Genomic DNA, 18,799 nt, shown 5'->3' with positions numbered 1-18,799 from the left:
GTAGTAGTATTATACCAGTGTGATGTGTAGTAGTATAGCAGTGTGATGTGTAGTAGTATAGCAGTGTGATGATGTGTAGAAGTATAGCAGTGTGATGATGTGTAGTATTATAGCAGTGTGATGTGTAGTATTATAGCAGTGTGATGATGTGTAGTATTATAGCAGTGTGATGTGTAGTATTATAGTAGTGTGATGATGTGTAATATTATAGCAGTGTGATGTGTAGTATTATAGCAGTGTGATGATGTGTAATATTATAGCAGTGTGATGTGTAGTAGTATAGCTGTGTGATGTGTAGTAGTATAGCAGTGTGATGTGTAGTAGTATAGCAGTTATGTGTAGTAGTATTATAGCAGTGTGATGTGTAGTAGTATAGCAGTGTGATGATGTGTAATATTATAGCAGTGTGATGTGTAGTAGTATAGCAGTGTGATGATGTGTAGTAGTATAGCTGTGTGATGTGTAGTATTATGGCAGTGTGATGATGTGTAGTAGTATAGCAGTGTGATATGTAGTAGTATTACAGCAGTGTGATGTGTAGTATTACAGCAGTGTGATGTGTAGTATTATAGCAGTGTGATGTGTAGTATTATAGCAGTGTGATGTGTAGTATTATAGCAGTGTGATGTGTAGTAGTATAGCAGTGTGATGTTTATTATTATAGCAGTGTGATGTGTAATAGTATATCAGTGATGTGTAGTAATATTGCAGTGTGATGTGTAATAGTATAGCAGTGTGATGTGTAGTAGTATAGCAGTGTGATGTGTAATAGTATAGCAGTGTGATGTGTAGTAGTATAGCAGTGTGATGATGTGTAGTAGTATAGCAGTGTGATGTGTAGTAGTATAGCAGTGTGATGTGTAGTAGTATAGCAGTGTGATGATGTGTAGTAGTATAGCAGTGTGATGATGTGTAGTAGTATAACAGTGTGATGTGTAGTATTATAGCATTGTGATGTGTAGTAGTATTATAGCAGTGTGATGTGTAGTAGTATTATAGCAGTGTGATGTGTAGTATTATAGCAGTGTGATGTGTAGTATTATAGCAGTGTGATGTGTAGTAGTATAGCAGTGTGATGTGTAATAGTATAGCAGTGTGATGTGTAGTAGTATAGCAGTGTGATGTGTAGTAGTATAGCAGTGTGATGTGTAGTAGTATAGCAGTGTGATGTGTAGTAGTGTAGTAGTGTGATGTGTAGTAGTGTAGCAGTGTGATGTGTAGTAGTATAGCAGTGTGATGTGTAGTAGTATAGCAGTGTGATGTGTAGTAGTATAGCAGTGTGATGTGTAGTATTATAGCAGTGTGATGTGTAGTAGTGTAGTAGTGTGATGATATGTAGTATTATAGCAGTGTGATGTGTAGTATTATAGCAGTGTGATGTGTAGTATTATAGCAGTGTGATGATGTGTAATATTATAATAGTGTGATGTGTAGTATTATAGCAGTGTGATGATGTGTAATATTATAGCAGTGTGATGTGTAGTAGTATAGCAGTGTGATGATGTGTAATATTATAGCAGTGTAATGATGTGTAGTATTATAGCAGTGTGATGTGTAGTATTATAGCAGTGTGATGTGTAGTAGTATAGCTGTGTGATGTGTTGTATTATAGCAGTGTGGTGATGTGTAATATTATAACAGGGTGATGATGTGTAGTATTATAGCAGTGTGATATGTAGTATTATAGCAGTGTGAAGTGTAGTAGTGTAGCAGTGTGATGATATGTAGTATTATAGCAGTGTGATATGTAGTATTATAGCAGTGTGATGTGTAGTATTATAGCAGTGTGATGATGTGTAGTAGTATAGCAGTGTGATATGTAGTATTATAGCAGTGTGATGATGTGTAGTATTATAGCAGTGTGATGTGTAGTAGTATAGCAGTGTGATGTGTAGTAGTACAGCAGTGTGATGTGTAGTAGTACAGCAGTGTGATGTGTAGTAGTACAGCAGTGTGATGTGTAGTAGTATAGCAGTGTGATGTGTAGTAGTATAGCAGTGTGATGATGTGTAGTATTATAGCAGTGTGATGTGTAGAATTATAGCAGTGTGATGATGTGTAATATTATAGCAGTGTGATGTGTAGTATTATAGCAGTGTGATGATGTGTAATATTATAGCAGTGTGATGTGTAGTATTATAGCAGTGTGATGTGTAGTATTATAGCAGTGTGATGATGTGTAATATTATAGCAGTGTGATGTGTAGTATTATAGTAGTGTGATGATGTGTAATATTATAGCAGTGTGATGTGTAGTATTATAGCAGTGTGATGTTGTGTAATATTATAGCAGTGTGATGTGTAGTATTATAGCAGTGTGATGATGTGTAATATTATAGTAGTGTGATGATGTGTAATATTATAGCAGTGTGATGTGTAGTATTATAGCAGTGTGATGATGTGTAGTATTATAGCAGTGTGATGTGTAGTGTTATAGCAGTGTGATGATGTGTAATATTATAGCAGTGTGATGTGTAGTATTATAGCAGTGTGATGATGTGTAATATTATAGCAGTGTGATGTGTAGTATTATAGCAGTGTGATGTGTAGTATTATAGCAGTGTGATGATGTGTAGCATTATAGCACTGTGATGATGTGTAGTAGTATAGCAGTGTGATATGTAGTATTATAGCAGTGTGATGATGTGTAGTATTATAGCAGTGTGATGATGTGTAATATTATAGCAGTGTGATGGGTAGTATTATAGCAGTGTGATGATGTGTAATATTATAGCAGTGTGATGTGTAGTATTATAGCAGTGTGATGATGTGTAGTATTATAGCAGTGTGATGTGTAGTAGTATAGCTGTGTGATGTGTAGTAGTATAGCAGTGTGATGATGTGTAGTAGTATAGCAGTGTGATGATGTGTAGTAGTATAGCAGTGTGATGTGTAGTAGTATAGCTGTGTGATGTGTAGTAGTATAGCAGTGTGATGATGTGTAGTAGTATAGCAGTGTGATGATGTGTAGTAGTATAGCAGTGTGATGATGTGTAGTATTATAGCAGTGTAATGATGTGTAGTATTATAGCAGTGTGATGTGTAGTAGTATAGCAGTGTGATGTGTAGTAGTATAGCAGTGTGATGTGTAGTAGTATAGCTGTGTGATGTGTAGTAGTATAGCAGTGTGATGTGTAGTAGTATAGCAGTGTGATGTGTAGAATTATAGCAGTGTGATGTGTAGTATTATAGCAGTGTGATGATGTGTAGTAGTATAGCTGTGTGGTGTGTAGTAATATAGCAGTGTGATGTGTAGTAGTGTAGCAGTGTGATGATATGTAGTATTATAGCAGTGTGATATGTAGTATTATAGCAGTGTGATGTGTAGTATTATAGCAGTGTGATGTGTAGTATTATAGCATTGTGATGTGTAGTAGTATAGCAGTGTAATGATGTGTAGTAGTATAGCAGTGTGATGTGTAGTAGTGTAGCAGTGTGATGATATGTAGTAGTGTAGCAGTGTGATATGTAGTATTATTGCAGTGTGATGATGTGTAGTAGTATAGCAGTGTGATGTGTAGTAGTATAGCAGTGTGATGTGTAGTAGTATAACAGTGTCATGTGTAATATTATAGCAGTGTGATGATGTGTAGTATTATAGCAGTGTGATGTGTAGTAGTATAGCTGTGTGATGTGTAGTATTATAGCAGTGTGATGATGTGTAGTAGTATAGCAGTGTGATGATGTGTAGTAGTATAGCAGTGTGATGTGTAGTAGTATAATAGTGTGATGTGTAGTAGTATAGCTGTGTGATGTGTAGTAGTATAGCAGTGTGATGATGTGTAGTAATATAGCAGTGTGATGATGTGTAGTAGTATAGCAGTGTGATGATGTGTAGTATTATAGCAGTGTGATGTGTAGTAGTATAGCAGTGTGATGTGTAGTAGTACAGTAGTGTGATGTGTAGTAGTATAGCAGTGTGATGTGTAGTAGTATAGCTGTGTGATATGTAGTTGTATAGCAGTGTGATGTGTAGTATTATAGCAGTGTGATGTGTAGTAGTATAGCTGTGTGATGTTTAGTAGTATAGCAGTGTGATGATGTGTAGTAGTATAGCAGTGTGATGATGTGTAGTACTATAGCAGTGTGATGATGTGTAGTACTATAGCAGTGTGATGATGTGTAGTAGTATAGCAGTGTGATGATGTGTAATAGTATAGCAGTGTGATGTGTAGTAGTATAGCAGTGTGATGTGTAGTATTATAGCAGTGTGATGATGTGTAATATTATAGCAGTGTAATGATGTGTAGTATTATAGCAGTGTGATGTGTAGTATTATAGCAGTGTGATGTGTAGTAGTATAGCTGTGTGATGTGTAGTAGTATAGCAGTGTGGTGTTGTGTAGTATTATAGCAGTGTGATGATGTGTAGTATTATAGCAGTGTGATATGTAGTATTATAGCAGTGTGATGTGTAGTAGTGTAGCAGTGTGATGATATGTAGTATAGCAGTGTGATATGTAGTATTATAGCAGTGTGATGGGTAGTATTATAGCAGTGTGATGATGTGTAATATTATAATAGTGTGATGTGTAGTATTATAGCAGTGTGATGTGTAGTAGTATAGCAGTGTGATGTGTAGTATTATAGCAGTGTGATGTGTAGTAGTATTATAGCAGTGTGATGTGTAGTAGTATAGCAGTGTGATGTGTAGTAGTATAGCAGTGTGATGATGTGTAGTATTATAGCAGTGTGATGTGTAGTATTATAGCAGTGTGATGATGTGTAGTATTATAGCAGTGTGATGTGTAGTATTATAGTAGTGTGATGATGTGTAATATTATAGCAGTGTGATGTGTAGTATTATAGCAGTGTGATGATGTGTAATATTATAGCAGTGTGATGTGTAGTAGTATAGCTGTGTGATGTGTAGTAGTATAGCAGTGTGATGTGTAGTAGTATAGCAGTTGTGTAGTAGTATTATAGCAGTGTGATGTGTAGTAGTATAGCAGTGTGATGATGTGTAATATTATAGCAGTGTGATGTGTAGTAGTATAGCAGTGTGATGATGTGTAGTAGTATAGCTGTGTCATGTGTAGTATTATAGCAGTGTGATGATGTGTAGTAGTATAGCAGTGTGATATGTAGTAGTATTATAGCAGTGTGATGTGTAGTATTACAGCAGTGTGATGTGTAGTATTATAGCAGTGTGATGTGTAGTATTATAGCAGTGTGATGTTTATTATTATAGCAGTGTGATGTGTAATAGTATATCAGTGATGTGTAGTATTATAGCAGTGTGATGTGTAATAGTATAGCAGTGTGATGTGTAGTAGTATAGCAGTGTGATGTGTAATAGTATAGCAGTGTGATGTGTAGTAGTATAACAGTGTGATGTGTAGTAGTATAGCAGTGTGATGATGTGTAGTAGTATAGCAGTGTGATGTGTAGTAGTATAGCAGTGTGATGTGTAGTAGTATAGCAGTGTGATGATGTGTAGTAGTATAGCAGTGTGATGATGTGTAGTAGTATAACAGTGTGATGTGTAGTAGTATAGCAGTGTGATGTGTAGTAGTATAGCAGTGTGATTTGTAGTAGTATAGCAGTGTGATGTGTAGTAGTATAGCAGTGTGATGTGTAGTAGTATAGCAGTGTGATGTGTAGTAGTGTAGCAGTGTGATGTGTTGTAGTTATAGCAGTGTGATGTGTAGTAGTTATAGCAGTGTGATGTGTAGTAGTATAGCAGTGTGATGTGTAGTAGTATAGCAGTGTGATGTGTAGTAGTGTAGCAGTGTGATGTGTAGTAGTGTAGCAGTGTGATGTGTAGTAGTATAGCAGTGTGATGTGTAGTAGTATTATAGCAGTGTGATGTGTAGTATTATAGCAGTGTGATGTGTAGTATTATAGCAGTGTGATGTGTAGTAGTATAGCAGTGTGATGTGTAATAGTATAGCAATGTGATGTGTAGTAGTATAGCAGTGTGATGTGATGTGTAGTAGTATAGCAGTGTGATGTGTAGTAGTATAGCAGTGTGATGTGTAGTAGTGTAGCAGTGTGATGTGTTGTAGTTATAGCAGTGTGATGTGTAGTAGTTATAGCAGTGTGATGTGTAGTAGTATAGCAGTGTCATGTGTAGTAGTATAGCAGTGTGATGTGTAGTATTATAGCAGTGTGATGTGTAGTAGTGTAGCAGTGTGATGTGTAGTATTATAGCAGTGTGATGTGTAGTATTATAGCAGTGTGATGATGTGTAATATTATAATAGTGTGATGTGTAGTATTATAGCAGTGTGGTGATGTGTAATATTATAGCAGTGTGATGATGTGTAGTATTATAGCAGTGTGATATGTAGTATTATAGCAGTGTGATGTGTAGTAGTGTAGCAGTGTGATGATATGTAGTATTATAGCAGTGTGATGTGTAGTATTATAGCAGTGTGATGTGTAGTATTATAGCAGTGTGATGTGTAGTATTATAGCAGTGTGATGATGTGTAGTAGTATAGCAGTGTGATATGTAGTATTATAGCAGTGTGATGATGTGTAGTATTATAGCAGTGTGATGTGTAGTAGTATAGCAGTGTGATGTGTAGTAGTATAGCAGTGTGATGTGTAGTAGTACAGCAGTGTGATGTGTAGTAGTACAGCAGTGTGATGTGTAGTAGTATAGCAGTGTGATGATGTGTAATATTATAGCAGTGTGATGTGTAGTATTATAGCAGTGTGATGTGTAGTATTATAGCAGTGTGATGATGTGTAGTAGTATAGCTGTGTGGTGTGTAGTAATATAGCAGTGTGATGTGTAGTAGTGTAGCAGTGTGATGATATGTAGTATTATAGCAGTGTGATATGTAGTATTATAGCAGTGTGATGTGTAGTATTATAGCAGTGTGATGTGTAGTATTATAGCAGTGTGATGTGTAGTAGTATAGCAGTGTAATGATGTGTAGTATTATAGCAGTGTGATGTGTAGTATTATAGCAGTGTGATGTGTAGTAGTGTAGCAGTGTGATGATATGTAGTATTATAGCAGTGTGATATGTAGTATTATAGCAGTGTGATGATGTGTAGTAGTATAGCAGTGTGATGTGTAGTAGTATAGCAGTGTGATGTGTAGTAGTATAACAGTGTCATGTGTAATATTATAGCAGTGTGATGATGTGTAGTATTATAGCAGTGTGATGTGTAGTAGTATAGCTGTGTGATGTGTAGTATTATAGCAGTGTGATGATGTGTAGTAGTATAGCAGTGTGATGATGTGTAGTAGTATAGCAGTGTGATGTGTAGTAGTATAGCAGTGTGATGTGTAGTAGTATAGCTGTGTGATGTGTAGTAGTATAGCAGTGTGATGATGTGTAGTAGTATAGCAGTGTGATGATGTGTAGTAGTATAGCAGTGTGATGATGTGTAGTATTATAGCAGTGTGATGTGTAGTAGTATAGCAGTGTGATGTGTAGTAGTACAGTAGTGTGATGTGTAGTAGTATAGCAGTGTGATGTGTAGTAGTATAGCTGTGTGATGTGTAGTTTTATAGCAGTGTGATGTGTAGTATTATAGCAGTGTGATGTGTAGTAGTATAGCTGTGTGATGTTTAGTAGTATAGCAGTGTGATGATGTGTAGTAGTATAGCAGTGTGATGATGTGTAGTAATATAGCAGTGTGATGATGTGTAGTAATATAGCAGTGTGATGATGTGTAGTACTATAGCAGTGTGATGATGTGTAGTAGTATAGCAGTGTGATGATGTGTAATAGTATAGCAGTGTGATGTGTAGTAGTATAGCAGTGTGATGTGTAGTATTATAGCAGTGTGATGATGTGTAATATTATAGCAGTGTAATGATGTGTAGTATTATAGCAGTGTGATGTGTAGTATTATAGCAGTGTGATGTGTAGTAGTATAGCTGTGTGATGTGTAGTAGTATAGCAGTGTGGTGTTGTGTAGTATTATAGCAGTGTGATGATGTGTAGTATTATAGCAGTGTGATATGTAGTATTATAGCAGTGTGATGTGTAGTAGTGTAGCAGTGTGATGATATGTAGTATAGCAGTGTGATATGTAGTATTATAGCAGTGTGATGTGTAGTATTATAGCAGTGTGATGATGTGTAATATTATAATAGTGTGATGTGTAGTATTATAGCAGTGTGATGTGTAGTAGTATAGCAGTGTGATGTGTAGTAGTATAGCAGTGTGATGTGTAGTAGTATTATAGCAGTGTGATGTGTAGTAGTATAGCAGTGTGATGTGTAGTAGTATAGCAGTGTGATGATGTGTAGTATTATAGCAGTGTGATGTGTAGTATTATAGCAGTGTGATGATGTGTAGTATTATAGCAGTGTGATGTGTAGTATTATAGTAGTGTGATGATGTGTAATATTATAGCAGTGTGATGTGTAGTATTATAGCAGTGTGATGATGTGTAATATTATAGCAGTGTGATGTGTAGTAGTATAGCTGTGTGATGTGTAGTAGTATAGCAGTGTGATGTGTAGTAGTATAGCAGTTATGTGTAGTAGTATTATAGCAGTGTGATGTGTAGTAGTATAGCAGTGTGATGATGTGTAATATTATAGCAGTGTGATGTGTAGTAGTATAGCAGTGTGATGATGTGTAGTAGTATAGCTGTGTCATGTGTAGTATTATAGCAGTGTGATGATGTGTAGTAGTATAGCAGTGTGATATGTAGTAGTATTATAGCAGTGTGATGTGTAGTATTACAGCAGTGTGATGTGTAGTATTATAGCAGTGTGATGTTTATTATTATAGCAGTGTGATGTGTAATAGTATATCAGTGATGTGTAGTATTATAGCAGTGTGATGTGTAATAGTATAGCAGTGTGATGTGTAGTAGTATAGCAGTGTGATGTGTAATAGTATAGCAGTGTGATGTGTAGTAGTATAACAGTGTGATGTGTAGTAGTATAGCAGTGTGATGATGTGTAGTAGTATAGCAGTGTGATGTGTAGTAGTATAGCAGTGTGATGTGTAGTAGTATAGCAGTGTGATGATGTGTAGTAGTATAGCAGTGTGATGATGTGTAGTAGTATAACAGTGTGATGTGTAGTAGTATAGCAGTGTGATGTGTAGTAGTATAGCAGTGTGATGTGTAGTAGTATAGCAGTGTGATGTGTAGTAGTATAGCAGTGTGATGTGTAGTAGTATAGCAGTGTGATGTGTAGTAGTATAGCAGTGTGATGTGTAGTAGTATAGCAGTGTGATGTGTAGTAGTGTAGCAGTGTGATGTGTTGTAGTTATAGCAGTGTGATGTGTAGTAGTTATAGCAGTGTGATGTGTAGTAGTATAGCAGTGTGATGTGTAGTATTATAGCAGTGTGATGTGTAGTAGTGTAGCAGTGTGATGTGTAGTAGTGTAGCAGTGTGATGTGTAGTAGTATAGCAGTGTGATGTGTAGTAGTATTATAGCAGTGTGATGTGTAGTATTATAGCAGTGTGATGTGTAGTATTATAGCAGTGTGATGTGTAGTAGTATAGCAGTGTGATGTGTAATAGTATAGCAATGTGATGTGTAGTAGTATAGCAGTGTGATGTGATGTGTAGTAGTATAGCAGTGTGATGTGTAGTAGTATAGCAGTGTGATGTGTAGTAGTGTAGCAGTGTGATGTGTTGTAGTTATAGCAGTATGATGTGTAGTAGTTATAGCAGTGTGATGTGTAGTAGTATAGCAGTGTGATGTGTAGTAGTATAGCAGTGTGATGTGTAGTATTATAGCAGTGTGATGTGTAGTAGTGTAGCAGTGTGATGTGTAGTATTATAGCAGTGTGATGTGTAGTATTATAGTAGTGTGATGATGTGTAATATTATAATAGTGTGATGTGTAGTATTATAGCAGTGTGATGATGTGTAATATTATAGCAGTGTGATGTGTAGTATTATAGCAGTGTGGTGATGTGTAATATTATAGCAGTGTGATGATGTGTAGTATTATAGCAGTGTGATATGTAGTATTATAGCAGTGTGATGTGTAGTAGTGTAGCAGTGTGATGATATGTAGTATTATAGCAGTGTGATATGTAGTATTATAGCAGTGTGATGTGTAGTATTATAGCAGTGTGATGTGTAGTATTATAGCAGTGTGATGATGTGTAGTAGTATAGCAGTGTGATATGTAGTATTATAGCAGTGTGATGATGTGTAGTATTATAGCAGTGTGATGTGTAGTAGTATAGCAGTGTGATGTGTAGTAGTACAGCAGTGTGATGTGTAGTAGTACAGCAGTGTGATGTGTAGTAGTACAGCAGTGTGATCTGTAGTTGTATAGCAGTGTGATGTGTAGTAGTATAGCAGTGTGATGATGTGTAATATTATAGCAGTGTGATGTGTAGTATTATAGCAGTGTGATGTGTAGTATTATAGCAGTGTGATGATGTGTAATATTATAGCAGTGTGATGTGTAGTAGTATAGCAGTGTGATGTGTTGTAGTATAGCAGTGTGATGATGTGTAGTAGTATAGCAGTGTGATGATGTCTAGTATTATAGCAGTGTGATGTGTAGTATTATAGCAGTGTGATGATGTGTAGTATTATAGCAGTGTGATGTGTAGTATTATAGTAGTGTGATGATGTGTAATATTATAGCAGTGTGATGTGTAGTATTATAGCAGTGGGATGATGTGTAATATTATAGCAGTGTGATGTGTAGTATTATAGCAGTGTGATGATGTGTAATATTATAGCAGTGTGATGTGTAGTATTATAGCAGTGTGATGATGTGTAATATTATAGCAGTGTGATGTGTAGTATTATAGCAGTGTGATGTGTAGTATTATAGCAGTGTGATGATGTGTAATATTATAGCAGTGTGATGTGTAGTATTATAGTAGTGTGATGATGTGTAATATTATAGCAGTGTGATGTGTAGTATTATAGCAGTGTGATGATGTGTAATATTATAGCAGTGTGATGTGTAGTATTATAGTAGTGTGATGATGTGTAATATTATAGCAGTGTGATGTGTAGTATTATAGCAGTGTGATGATGTGTAGTATTATAGCAGTGTGATGTGTAGTATTATAGCAGTGTGATGATGTGTAATATTATAGCAGTGTGATGTGTAGTATTATAGCAGTGTGATGTGTAGTATTATAGCAGTGTGATGTGTAGTATTATAGCAGTGTGATGATGTGTAGTATTATAGCAGTGTGATGATGTGTAGTAGTATAGCAGTGTGATATGTAGTAGTATAGCAGTGTGATAATGTGTAGTATTATAGCAGTGTGATGATGTGTAATATTATAGCAGTGTGATGTGTAGTATTATAGCAGTGTGATGATGTGTAATATTATAGCAGTGTGATGTGTAGTATTATAGCAGTGTGATGATGTGTAATATTATAGCAGTGTGATGTGTAGTATTATAGCAGTGTGATGTGTAGTATTATAGCAGTGTGATGATGTGTAATATTATAGCAGTGTGATGTGTAGTAGTATAGCAGTGTGATGTGTTGTAGTATAGCAGTGTGATGATGTGTAGTAGTATAGCAGTGTGATGATGTCTAGTATTATAGCAGTGTGATGTGTAGTATTATAGCAGTGTGATGATGTGTAGTATTATAGCAGTGTGATGTGTAGTATTATAGTAGTGTGATGATGTGTAATATTATAGCAGTGTGATGTGTAGTATTATAGCAGTGTGATGATGTGTAATATTATAGCAGTGTGATGTGTAGTATTATAGCAGTGTGATGATGTGTAATATTATAGCAGTGTGATGTGTAGTATTATAGCAGTGTGATGATGTGTAATATTATAGCAGTGTGATGTGTAGTATTATAGCAGTGTGATGTGTAGTATTATAGCAGTGTGATGATGTGTAATATTATAGCAGTGTGATGTGTAGTATTATAGTAGTGTGATGATGTGTAATATTATAGCAGTGTGATGTGTAGTATTATAGCAGTGTGATGATGTGTAATATTATAGCAGTGTGATGTGTAGTATTATAGTAGTGTGATGATGTGTAATATTATAGCAGTGTGATGTGTAGTATTATAGCAGTGTGATGATGTGTAGTATTATAGCAGTGTGATGTGTAGTATTATAGCAGTGTGATGATGTGTAATATTATAGCAGTGTGATGTGTAGTATTATAGCAGTGTGATGTGTAGTATTATAGCAGTGTGATGTGTAGTATTATAGCAGTGTGATGATGTGTAGTATTATAGCAGTGTGATGATGTGTAGTAGTATAGCAGTGTGATATGTAGTAGTATAGCAGTGTGATAATGTGTAGTATTATAGCAGTGTGATGATGTGTAATATTATAGCAGTGTGATGTGTAGTATTATAGCAGTGTGATGATGTGTAGTATTATAGCAGTGTGATGTGTAGTATTATAGTAGTGTGATGATGTGTAATATTATAGCAGTGTGATGTGTAGTATTATAGCAGTGTGATGATGTGTAATATTATAGCAGTGTGATGTGTAGTATTATAGCAGTGTGATGATGTGTAATATTATAGCAGTGTGATGTGTAGTATTATAGCAGTGTGATGATGTGTAATATTATAGCAGTGTGATGTGTAGTATTATAGCAGTGTGATGTGTAGTATTATAGCAGTGTGATGATGTGTAATATTATAGCAGTGTGATGTGTAGTATTATAGTAGTGTGATGATGTGTAATATTATAGCAGTGTGATGTTTAGTATTATAGCAGTGTGATGATGTGTAATATTATAGCAGTGTGATGTGTAGTATTATAGTAGTGTGATGATGTGTAATATTATAGCAGTGTGATGTGTAGTATTATAGCAGTGTGATGATGTGTAGTATTATAGCAGTGTGATGTGTAGTATTATAGCAGTGTGATGATGTGTAATATTATAGCAGTGTGATGTGTAGTATTATAGCAGTGTGATGTGTAGTATTATAGCAGTGTGATGTGTAGTATTATAGCAGTGTGATGATGTGTAGTAGTATAGCAGTGTGATATGTAGTAGTATAGCAGTGTGATAATGTGTAGTATTATAGCAGTGTGATGATGTGTAATATTATAGCAGTGTGATGTGTAGTATTATAGCAGTGTGATGATGTGTAATATTATAGCAGTGTGATGTGTAGTATTATAGCAGTGTGATGATGTGTAATATTATAGCAGTGTGATGTGTAGTATTATAGCAGTGTGATGTGTAGTATTATAGCAGTGTGATGATGTGTAATATTATAGCAGTGTGATGTGTAGTAGTATAGCAGTGTGATGTGTTGTAGTATAGCAGTGTGATGATGTGTAGTAGTATAGCAGTGTGATGATGTCTAGTATTATAGCAGTGTGATGTGTAGTATTATAGCAGTGTGATGATGTGTAGTATTATAGCAGTGTGATGTGTAGTATTATAGTAGTGTGATGATGTGTAATATTATAGCAGTGTGATGTGTAGTATTATAACAGTGTGATGTGTAGTAGTATAGCAGTGTGATGATGTGTAGTAGTATAGCAGTGTGATGTGTAGTAGTATAGCAGTGTGATGATGTGTAGTAGTATAGCAGTGTGATGTGTAGTAGTATTATAGCAGTGTGATGTGTAGTAGTATAGCAGTGTGATGTGTAGTAGTATAGCAGTGTGATGTTGTGTAGTATTATAGCAGTGTGATGTGTAGTATTATAGCAGTGTGATGATGTGTAGTATTATAGCAGTGTGATGTGTAGTATTATAGTAGTGTGATGATGTGTAATATTATAGCAGTGTGATGTGTAGTATTATAGCAGTGTGATGATGTGTAATATTATAGCAGTGTGATGTGTAGTAGTATAGCTGTGTGATGTGTAGTAGTATAGCAGTGTGATGTGTAGTATTATAGCAGTTATGTGTAGTAGTATTATAGCAGTGTGATGTGTAGTAGTATAGCAGTGTGATGATGTGTAATATTATAGCAGTGTGATGTGTAGTAGTATAGCAGTGTGATGGTGTGTAGTAGTATAGCTGTGTGATGTGTAGTAGTATAGCAGTGTGATGATGTGTAGTAGTATAGCAGTGTGATATGTAGTAGTATTATAGCAGTGTGATGTGTAGTATTACAGCAGTGTGATGTGTAGTGTTATAGCAGTGTGATGTGTAGTATTATAGCAGTGTGATGTGTAGTAGTATAGCAGTGTGATGTATATGATTATAGCAGTGTGATGTTTATTATTATAGCAGTGTGATGTGTAATAGTATATCAGTGATGTGTAGTATTATAGCAGTGTGATGTGTAATAGTATAGCAGTGTGATGTGTAGTAGTATAGCAGTGTGATGTGTAATAGTATAGCAGTGTGATGTGTAGTAGTATAACAGTGTGATGTGTAGTAGTATAGCAGTGTGATGATGTGTAGTAGTATAGCAGTGTGATGTGTAGTAGTATAGCAGTTTGATGATGTGTAGTAGTATAGCAGTGTGATGTGTAGTAGTATTATAGCAGTGTGATGTGTAGTAGTATAGCAGTGTGATGTGTAGTAGTATAGCAGTGTGATGTGTAGTAATATAGCTGTGTGATGTGTAGTAGTATAGCAGTGTGATGTGTAGTAGTATAGCTGTGTAATGTTTAGTAGTATAGCAGTGTGATGATGTGTAGTTGTATAGCAGTGTGATGATGTGTAGTACTATAGCAGTGTGATGATGTGTAGTACTATAGCAGTGTGATGATGTGTAGTAGTATAGCAGTGTGATGATGTGTAATAGTATAGCAGTGTGATGATGTGTAGTATTATAGCAGTGTGATGTGTAGTATTATAGCAGTGTGGTGATGTGTAGTATTATAGCAGTGTGATATGTAGTATTATAGCAGTGTGATGTGTAGTAGTGTAGCAGTGTGATGATATGTAGTATAGCAGTGTGATATGTAGTATTATAGCAGTGTGATGTGTAGTATTATAGCAGTGTGATGATGTGTAATATTATAATAGTGTGATGTGTAGTATTATAGCAGTGTGATTTGTAGTAGTATAGCAGTGTGATGTGTAGTAGTATAGCAGTGTGATGTGTAGTAGTATTATAGCAGTGTGATGTGTAGTAGTATAGCAGTGTGATGTGTAGTATTATAGCAGTGTGATGATGTGTAGTATTATAGCAGTGTGATGTTGTGTAGTATTATAGCAGTGTGATGTGTAGTATTATAGCAGTGTGATGATGTGTAGTATTATAGCAGTGTGATGTGTAGTATTATAGTAGTGTGATGATGTGTAATATTATAGCAGTGTGATGTGTAGTATTATAGCAGTGTGATGATGTGTAATATTATAGCAGTGTGATGTGTAGTAGTATAGCTGTGTGATGTGTAGTAGTATAGCAGTGTGATGTGTAGTATTATAGCAGTTATGTGTAGTAGTATTATAGCAGTGTGATGTGTAGTAGTATAGCAGTGTGATGATGTGTAATATTATAGCAGTGTGATGTGTAGTAGTATAGCAGTGTGATGATGTGTAGTAGTATAGCTGTGTGATGTGTAGTAGTATAGCAGTGTGATGATGTGTAGTAGTATAGCAGTGTGATATGTAGTATTATTATAGCAGTGTGATGTGTAGTATTACAGCAGTGTGATGTGTAGTGTTATAGCAGTGTGATGTGTAGTATTATAGCAGTGTGATGTGTAGTAGTATAGCAGTGTGATGTATATGATTATAGCAGTGTGATGTTTATTATTATAGCAGTGTGATGTGTAATAGTATATCAGTGATGTGTAGTATTATAGCAGTGTGATGTGTAATAGTATAGCAGTGTGATGTGTAGTAGTATAGCAGTGTGATGTGTAATAGTATAGCAGTGTGATGTGTAGTAGTATAACAGTGTGATGTGTAGTAGTATAGCAGTGTGATGATGTGTAGTAGTATAGCAGTGTGATGTGTAGTAGTATAGCAGTGTGATGATGTGTAGTAGTATAGCAGTGTGATGTGTAGTAGTATTATAGCAGTGTGATGTGTAGTATTATAGCAGTGTGATGTGTAGTATTATAGCAGTGTGATGTGTAGTAGTATAGCAGTGTGATGTGTAGTAGTATAGCAGTGTGATTTGTAGTAGTATAGCAGTGTGATGTGTAGTAGTGTAGCAGTGTGATGTGTAGTAGTTATAGCAGTGTGATGTGTAGTAGTATAGCAGTGTGATGTGTAGTAGTATAGCAGTGTGATGTGTAGTATTCTAGCAGTGTGATGTGTACTAGTGTAGTAGTGTGATGATATGTAGTATTATAGCAGTGTGATGTGTAGTATTATAGCAGTGTGATGTGTAGTATTATAGCAGTGTGATGATGTGTAATATTATAATAGTGTGATGTGTAGTATTATAGCAGTGTGATGATGTGTAATATTATAGCAGTGTGATGTGTAGTAGTATAGCAGTGTGATGTGTAGTAGTATAGCTGTGTGATGTGTAGTATTATAGCAGTGTGATGATGTGTAGTAGTATAGCAGTGTGATGATGTGTAGTAGTATACCAGTGTGATGATGTGTAGTATTATAGCAGTGTGATGATGTGTAGTATTATAGCATTGTGATGTGTAGTAGTATAGCAGTGTGATGTGTAGTAGTATTATAGCAGTGTGATGTGTAGTATTATAGCAGTGTGATGTGTAGTATTATAGCAGTGTGATGTGTGGTAGTATAGCAGTGTGATGTGTAATAGTATAGCAATGTGATGTGTAGTAGTATAGCAGTGTGATGTGATGTGTAGTAGTATAGCAGTGTGATGTGTAGTAGTATAGCAGTGTGATGTGTAGTAGTGTAGCAGTGTGATGTGTTGTAGTTATAGCAGTGTGATGTGTAGTAGTTATAGCAGTGTGATGTGTAGTAGTATAGCAGTGTGATGTGTAGTAGTATAGCAGTGTGATGTGTAGTATTATAGCAGTGTGATGTGTAGTAGTGTAGCAGTGTGATGTGTAGTATTATAGCAGTGTGATGATGTGTAATATTATAATAGTGTGATGTGTAGTATTATAGCAGTGTGATGATGTGTAATATTATAGCAGTGTGATGTGTAGTATTATAGCAGTGTGGTGATGTGTAATATTATAGCAGTGTGATGATGAGTAGTATTATAGCAGTGTGATATGTAGTATTATAGCAGTGTGATGTGTAGTAGTGTAGCAGTGTGATGATATGTAGTATTATAGCAGTGTGATATGTAGTATTATAGCAGTGTGATGTGTAGTATTATAGCAGTGTGATGTGTAGTATTATAGCAGTGTGATATGTAGTAGTATAGCAGTGTGATGATGTGTAGTATTATAGCAGTGTGATGTGTAGTAGTATAGCAGTGTGATGTGTAGTAGTATAGCAGTGTGATGTGTAGTAGTACAGCAGTGTGATGTGTAGTAGTACAGCAGTGTGATCTGTAGTTGTATAGCAGTGTGATGTGTAGTAGTATAGCAGTGTGATGATGTGTAATATTATAGCAGTGTGATGTGTAGTATTATAGCAGTGTGATAATGTGTAGTATTATAGCAGTGTGATGATGTGTAATATTATAGCAGTGTGATGTGTAGTAGTATAGCAGTGTGATGTGTTGTAGTATAGCAGTGTGATGATGTGTAGTAGTATAGCAGTGTGATGATGTCTAGTATTATAGCAGTGTGATGTGTAGTATTATAGCAGTGTGATGATGTGTAGTATTATAGCAGTGTGATGTGTAGTATTATAGTAGTGTGATGATGTGTAATATTATAGCAGTGTGATGTGTAGTATTATAGCAGTGTGATGATGTGTAATATTATAGCAGTGTGATGTGTAGTATTATAGCAGTGTGATGATGTGTAATATTATAGCAGTGTGATGTGTAGTATTATAGCAGTGTGATGATGTGTAATATTATAGCAGTGTGATGTGTAGTATTATAGCAGTGTGATGTGTAGTATTATAGCAGTGTGATGATGTGTAATATTATAGCAGTGTGATGTGTAGTATTATAGTAGTGTGATGATGTGTAATATTATAGCAGTGTGATGTGTAGTATTATAGCAGTGTGATGATGTGTAATATTATAGCAGTGTGATGTGTAGTATTATAGTAGTGTGATGATGTGTAATATTATAGCAGTGTGATGTGTAGTATTATAGCAGTGTGATGATGTGTAGTATTATAGCAGTGTGATGTGTAGTATTATAGCAGTGTGATGATGTGTAATATTATAGCAGTGTGATGTGTAGTATTATAGCAGTGTGATGTGTAGTATTATAGCAGTGTGATGTGTAGTATTATAGCAGTGTGATGATGTGTAGTATTATAGCAGTGTGATGATGTGTAGTAGTATAGCAGTGTGATATGTAGTAGTATAGCAGTGTGATAATGTGTAGTATTATAGCAGTGTGATGATGTGTAATATTATAGCAGTGTGATGTGTAGTATTATAGCAGTGTGATGATGTGTAATATTATAGCAGTGTGATGTGTAGTATTATAGCAGTGTGATGATGTGTAATATTATAGCAGTGTGATGTGTAGTATTATAGCAGTGTGATGTGTAGTATTATAGCAGTGTGATGATGTGTAATATTATAGCAGTGTGATGTGTAGTAGTATAGCAGTGTGATGTGTTGTAGTATAGCAGTGTGATGATGTGTAGTAGTATAGCAGTGTGATGATGTCTAGTATTATAGCAGTGTGATGTGTAGTATTATAGCAGTGTGATGATGTGTAGTATTATAGCAGTGTGATGTGTAGTATTATAGCAGTGTGATGATGTGTAATATTATAGCAGTGTGATGTGTAGTATTATAGCAGTGTGATGATGTGTAATATTATAGCAGTGTGATGTGTAGTATTATAGCAGTGTGATGATGTGTAATATTATAGCAGTGTGATGTGTAGTATTATAGCAGTGTGATGATGTGTAATATTATAGCAGTGTGATGTGTAGTATTATAGCAGTGTGATGTGTAGTAT

This window comes from Taudactylus pleione, unplaced genomic scaffold (assembly GCF_031769625.1).
Source record: "Taudactylus pleione unplaced genomic scaffold, aTauple2 ptg001683l, whole genome shotgun sequence".
Classification (NCBI taxonomy): Eukaryota; Metazoa; Chordata; class Amphibia; order Anura; family Myobatrachidae; genus Taudactylus; species Taudactylus pleione.
This window is presented reverse-complemented; position numbering follows the sequence as displayed.